We start from the raw sequence: 7,176 nt of genomic DNA, 5'->3' as shown, positions 1-7,176 counted from the left end.
TGAGCCCCTAATAAAATGTTTAAAAAAAGAAAAAGAAAAAAAAAAGAAAGTAAATGTCTAGAAAATAATGATAGCAACATATGTACAAATATGCTTGATACAATTGATGTATGGATTGTTATAAGAGCTGTAAGAGCCCCCAATAAAATGATCTTTTGATCAATTTTTAAAAATCAAGATAGAAGGAGACCTGTGTTAAGGATTGCAGAAATACTTCAGAATTAGCATCTGGCCCTGTTCCAGGAGCAGTCTGTCCGCGGAGAAGGCCAGTATGCTTGGTAAAGTAGAGGGGCAGCAAACGAGAGGAAGGACCTCGATTATGCGGAATGATACCGGGACTGCAACAATAGGCCTGAGCACAGGATCCCTGGTCAGGAAGGCGCAGGACCAGGAACTACCTCATTCTGTGAGTCTAGGGTCACTATGGGTCAGAATACGGCGATGGCACCTCGCTCACAACCTTTCAAGCACCCCAAGAATCTGTCCTCCATTAGTTCACTCATCAACTCACATAATTCTTGATTGTCAGTGAGGTCTGAGGCATTGTGCTAGTTGTGGGTTGCTGGGGACGTATCATCGAATATGTCTTTGGGATTTATATTTTACAGTCCAGCCAGCAGAATCCCTGGTTGATTGTTGCTGCACTATAAAGCAGTCTGCCAACATCAGGGCTGACTATTATGAAAACAGGGGGTTAGAAAACAAGGTAGAGTCAGGAGGCGGGGCTGCCTCATGCAGTCAGAAAGAGAGGCCATCAGAAGCCCACTTCCTCCCTGAAAAGCCTCAAGCGTTTCTTCAACCCCAAACCACTGCCACTCCTAACTTGAGCTGGCCAGCTGCTCCCTTGGAGCAAGGGCCCAGGCGCTCTGTCATGTGGATGCTTTTGTAGGACTTCAGATGAGCACTCGTGAGCAGGAAGGTGTCTGGGGCCACCATGGGTCTAGAGACCCTAAGCAGCTGGGTGAGCTGTGAGTCAGAGGAAGGGCTGAGGGTGGGGAGCTCAGCCCAGACCCCCATACTCTCACCTCACTCCTCTCTGTGGTTGACACCTCTCTTCCTCTGCCTGATGTTCACTCGCTTAGCTCCTTGGACAGTTCGGGTGTCAGTCTGCCAACTGCAGTATGTTGGCCCTGACTTCACACCTCCGGGCGGCGAAGAGATCCTGCGATAGGGTACAAGAGCTTTCACATTTGCAGAAGAGGCCACACTGCTCTTGCGTCTTCCCTGACCTTCCCCCTCGTGGACAAAATTGCAGGTATATTTTCAAATGCTACCTCAGGTCATCCTAGCCATTCTCCCGGCTCAAGCATTTCAAGAGGATGAGAGACAGAACGAGGATTTGAAGCTAGTATTCAAATCCAATAGCATGAATATGCTCGTAGCCACTACAGAACACCGCTTACTATGGCCACGGATGTCCTTTCCTGGCTTGAATGGAGCAAAGAATAGTTAACGTCCCCCTCTGTGTCCACGAACAGAGGAATGTTACATACACGTTGTGTCCACCATGCAATGGAATAATATGCAGTCAGCAAAAAGACACAAGACGCATATTTAGTGAGTGCCTCTTTACAATCATCATTTACCTTCCCCCACATCTTAAAGGCTTGTCTTCAAACAAGGTGCCACGTAAGCGAGGCATCAACTAGGTCCAGCCTGTGTGACCCAAGGGCCGTGGATGACCGTGAAAGCCTAAATCCATTTGTAGAGGTCCCACATGGGTGAAGCCCCGGGGAATCCCCTCTGACCATAGTTCAGGGATGTGAATGGCCTTGTTATCAGCCAGAGAGCATTGCAACGATGATTATAGCAAATATAGTTAGGTTAAAATGTAATATCTTATTTGATCTCCCTTTTGTCCATTTTAAAGTCGTTACCTTTTTTTTTTTTAAGGGGAAACCATGTGGATTCAGCCTCCAGAGAATCCCTTCTGACCGTAGACCAGGACGTGAATGGCCTTGCTATCATGCAGAAGTGGGCGATGGCAGATGCAGTTGGGTTAGAATTTAACATCTCCTTTTGATTCGTTTTAAAGTTGTTCTAGTTTTTAATATTTTCTGCTTTTTTTGTGATTGGGGGTCTTCTCTATTTTATGTTGTCACTGTTAGCTTTCGTTTTGTTGTTTCTTTTAGGTTTGTATGGTTTTTGGTATATAAAATCCAAGATGGGTGAATCTATAGAAGCCGTGACTGGATTAATGGCTCCTTGGGGGTAACACATAGGAAATTGGAGGGAATGAGGAGCTAATAACAATGAATATAAGAAATAAAATGTTCTGAAATTGATTGTGGTAATGATTGTAAAACCCTTCTTGATATGAGTGAACTGTTGAATTGTATGATATGTAGATTATGTGCCAATAAAACTGTGTAAAGAAAGAAGACATCGGACTGGAAAGGAAGAGGTAAAACTATTCACATTCACAGATGACCTATTGTGTCCGCGAGGTTACAGGACACAATATTTTTAAATGGAGCGGATGAAACGGATACCCATGGCAAAGGAGTGAATTTGTCTGCAAAAGAAATGGAAATGAACCAGAGATCTAAATGTCAGCGCTAACCCTGTACCGCTCTTAGCAGAAAATATAGGTGCAAATCTTTGTAACCTCGGGCTAGGCAAGGCCTTCTTGGTGCGAGACCAAAAGGACATGTAATGAAACAATCAAGGAAAACAGACAAGCGACGACGTTTGTCCTTGGAAGGACACTATCAAGGATGCGAACAGAGGGGAGAAACACAAAGTGACAAGCGAGCGGAGCCCGGCTGGCAAGATGGCGCTGAGAGGTGGGCTGCTCACCTTCTGGCTTCTAGGCCCACCCTTTCAGGGAGGTCAACGTTCCATGTTTGGGAAATGCCAAATGGCCAACCTCATCGGCTGAAATGTGGCCTGACCTCGGACACAGCAATCTTTCTATGGGTCTGTCTCAAACCACACAATGAAGATTTATTTTTCTTTCTTTTGTTTTAAATTAAGAGTTTCATTGATATATGATTCACATATCATCCGATTCAGTGGTTTAATCATATTAAAAAGCATTGTGCGGTCATCACCACAATCAATTTTAGAACATTTTCTTCTTTCTTTTACTCGTTATGCTTAGCTCCCCATCTTCCCCCAACCTGCCATGACACTAAGAAATTATTAATCCAGTTACTATCTCTGTAGATTTACCTAACCTGGATTTCCTAGACAGAAAAACGTACACAAAAAACCCCCCAAAAAAACAGAATAAGACAGAAAAAAGCCTTAAATTAAAAGAAAAAATTTTTTAATTTTAAAAAGAAAAGAAAGCAGAAGATACTAAAAACTAGAACAAATTTTAAATGGATCGAAACAAAAACAAACTCCTTGCTATCCAGTTGATTCTGACTTACAGCGCCCCCGCAGGACAAGGTAGAACTGCCCCCTTGAGCTTCCAAGACAGCAGCACTGGACAGAAGTAAAGAGCCCCCGCCTTTCTCCCACAGAACTGCTGCTGGTTTCTGAGTGTGGACCTTGGGGATCACAGGCCTATGGGTAACCATGACACCACCAGGGCACTTCAAATGGGTCAAAAGGGAGAACAAAGGACAGAGGGTTAACATTTAACTTGCTAATACCTGCATGAATCCGCTTTCCAGTGCACTCTGTCTGATAGCAAGGCTTTCTCATCCCTAGTTAACGGTCAGAGGGAATTCACCAGACTCCATGGAAGGACCCTGCAAATGGATGTTGGGCTTTCACTGTCATCCAGAGCCTTCTGAAAACTGAGGCTCAGAATTTAAGCTCTAACACCGTCTCCTCCTCCAGTCTTGGATTTCGTTACTTGTAGTCCTTGGATCACACAGGTTGGTGTGCTTCTTCCACGTGGACTTAGCTGACACCTCATTTGAATGGCTGATTGTGTGACTACAAGCCTTGGAGACCAAGGTGCTATTCTTCCTGACAGCCGAACACTATCCGATTTCTTCACCACATTTTGCCATCTCTATAATGAACATATTGTAGAGGATAAAAGAAAAAATGAGTTGAAATTAACTACTGAGATATTAATCTACCACGCTTCATGGCACAGGGACCACTTCTGACCTCTTCTGGCTACAAAACGGAGGAGAATCCAACTACATGGCAGCTCCAGATTGACTGTCACGCGTCGGAGGTCAGACATGCCTCTATCCTCCTTCCTCGTATCTGGTTCTGATACCAACCACCCTTCCCACAGCACTCTTCTCTGCCGGATGTGATCATTCCCTGCCGCGCGCGGCTCAGACAACAGGTACAGAAGATACAAAACACTAGAACAAATTTTAAATGGGTCGAAACAAAAACAAACTTCTTGCTATCCAGTTTGCTAGGGGAGCTAACAGGTTACAAAAATTTAAGAATACAGTTTGTGTGTGTGTGTGTGTGTGTGTGTGTTTGTGTGTGTGTCCTAAATACCTTTTCTCAGGCATGCTGCTCCTCTGCTCTGCCTCAATGTCTCAGCAATGTTCCTAAACTTTGTCTCATGTCTTTGCTGCGTCTGTCACTTCAGACAGGGATCTTGCACATGCTCCGTTGATGGCTCCTCTTTCTTGATGATCATGGGACTCTCTCTCTCTCTCTTTCTCTCTGTGTTATTGCGATGGTTCAATGATATGCCCAGTAGAACCACAAACCTGATCAACCCCCTGCAGTATTTCACACACCTTATTTGCACGGGGAGTGTATGGGTTACATGTTGGGTGGCTAATTGCAAGGTCAGCAGTTTGAAACCACCAGCCGCTCCATGGGTCTTCTCCTCTAAAGAGGTGCAGTATGAGAAATCCACCTGGGCAGTCCTCAGCTGTCCCACCCGGTCACTGTGAGCCGAGCTCCACAGGAGAGCAGCGAGGGAGGGAGCCACCCAATCATTTGGTGGGAGTGATGGAGACATGGCAGGAAGGGCCAGTCCACGCAATTCCCTTCCCCACAAGTCTGTGTTTGTTGCTATTGTTTGCATTTGAAAGGAGTAATCTTCATAGACTTTTTTTCTCAAATGACAGAGGATGATTACAGAGGTTTATTAGGAAGGAATTTTGAGACAGTTGAAAGCTGCATTGGTAAGAACAAGGCTGGGAAAGCTCCGCTGGGCCGTTTTCCATCCAACAGCGCGGCTGCTCGTTCTTGGAGGGCAGCAAGGGCTGAGATCGAAGTTCCCTGAGTAGTCTCATGGCCGCCACGCCCCACAGCCCTGGTCTAGCGCCTTCAGATTTCCTTTATTTATTATTTTCATTTTCATAAATCATTTTACTGGGGTCTCTTACAGCTCTTATCACAATCCATACATCAATTGTATCAAGCACATGCGTACATATGTTGTCATCAACATTTCCAAAACGTTTTCTTTCTACTGGAGCCCTTGGTATCACCTCCTCTTTTTTCCCTCCCCTCCCCCGACTCTTCCACCCTCGTGACCCCTTTATAAATTACAAGTTATTTTTTAATATTTTAAATTATGAATTATTATCATTTTCATATCTTACCCCGTCCTCTGTCTTCTTTATCCCACATGTCTGTTGCTCATCACCCTCAGGGGGCGGGGGGCTTGTACATCGACCCCTTCAGAGTTCTTTATGTCCCCAAAGACTCGGGGTACACTGAAAGGGAACGGACGCTATCAGAGTCCACCAGCGAGGCACTAACCCTGTCTGGGTGTGATGTCAACCGAAGAGGGCAGCGTTCTCCCGGGCAGTGTCGTAGAGATGGAAACACCGCTTGCAGAAATGTGTAGACCTAGATAGGAGACATGTTGAGAAACAATAACTTCCTATTTTGATGTGTTTTGCTTTGTTTTATACATGTATCAGTGATTTTGTGGCAATGCTCTTTTACGTCCCCTGTTACAGTTAAGCAGACAGCAGGCAAAGTCATGAGACTGCTTGACCAGAACCAAACACCTAAGAGATTGAATCGCTGCATCGCTGCACCTGGGGTCTCGGGCCCATCGTCGGAGGGGACATCAGCTCCCTTGGCACCACAGCCCACAAAGACAATGTTCTATGTTGGTGCACAGCGACTGGGGTCTTAAAAACTTGAGTGGCCATGGAATGTCCAACTACTGGTCTCTCCCTACGGAGGGCAGAGAAAAGGGAAATGAACGAAAGATGCATGGAGACAGTGAACCCAAGGCCTAATGGACAGAGAACTCGCTAACCAGAGCCTCCTGGTGACTGGCTCCCATGGCAGACCTCGCTGAGAGGAATGCCCATACGAGAGCCTGGAGAGAGTGGAAGAGAAATGTAAAACGAAACAGAACTCAAAATCATTTAACAGACCAGTCTTTGTGTGTATGTGTGTAACCACCCAAAGGTTATTCTTTGAAATAAAGTATTGTGCACACATGTGTACATGGTCTCTACCTTGTACTAAGTCCTACATGAGAACCCCCCCCATATAGGTGCTCAAACTTTAAGGACAACGCGCTTCCTTCGGGTTCAGCTGTGACTCCAGATGGGCTCCAAAGAAGAGTTCCACAGACCTCGTCTCTGGGTTTTATGGAGGGGTGCCTTGCCAGTCTGTGTTCCCCTCTTAAAGCACTGCAGCAACCTTAAAGGGGCACAGGACAGGGCGAAAAGACTATAGCATTAGTCACCCTGGCACTGATCTCACCTCTGGGGTCCAACTCTCAGCCAGTAATATAGAGGCTGATAAGGTAAACAATAACAGGCAATAATGAACAGGCTGATAAGGTGAACAATACAATAATATGCATGCCTTATCAATCACGAAAGACCCAAAGGGCAGCATCTGCCTAGAGAGCACTCGCAGAAGGCAGGCAGAGGGGATCAGGGGAGGAACGGAAACACCAAGAGGAAGAAGGAGGAGTGCCGTTAGATGGCGGGGTTTTCAACCGAGGGCACAAAGCCAAATGTGTATGAATGGTTGCCTGGGAGCTAATTTGCGCTGTCAACTTCCACCCACATCACAAATCACAATTTTTTTAAAAAAGAGAGAAAGGAAAACTGAATTTGTTAAGATTTCAGTGTGTGTGTGTGTTGGGGGTGGATGGGGGGATGTCCCACAACAGAATCAAATAAACCTCTGATCATTGCTTAATCTAGACATACATTGGCTTCATACATATATAATTGTTAATGATATAAACATAACGTTGTAAAAAATACACTTAGAACATTTGCCACATCAGCATGTTCACGGGTGCAACGCGGTGAC

The 7,176-nt window shown here is 45.4% G+C and overlaps 1 non-coding gene across 1 annotated transcript; it reads right to left on the bottom strand.

Annotated features, from left to right (window-relative positions):
* Nucleotides 1-6,439: 6,439 nt before the first annotated feature.
* On the bottom strand, nt 6,440-6,562 carry LOC115872795. The gene has a single exon (XR_004048041.1). It is a non-coding gene; the product is annotated as a small nucleolar RNA SNORA26 (small nucleolar RNA).
* Between the last annotated feature and the right edge of the window lie 614 nt (nt 6,563-7,176).

This window comes from Echinops telfairi, unplaced genomic scaffold (genome assembly GCF_000313985.2).
Source record: "Echinops telfairi isolate 266 unplaced genomic scaffold, ASM31398v2 ScPeMD7_7457;HRSCAF=8495, whole genome shotgun sequence".
Lineage (NCBI taxonomy): Eukaryota > Metazoa > Chordata > Mammalia > Afrosoricida > Tenrecidae > Echinops > Echinops telfairi.
Note: the sequence above shows the minus strand (reverse complement) of the source record. Positions and strands in the feature narration are given on the sequence as shown.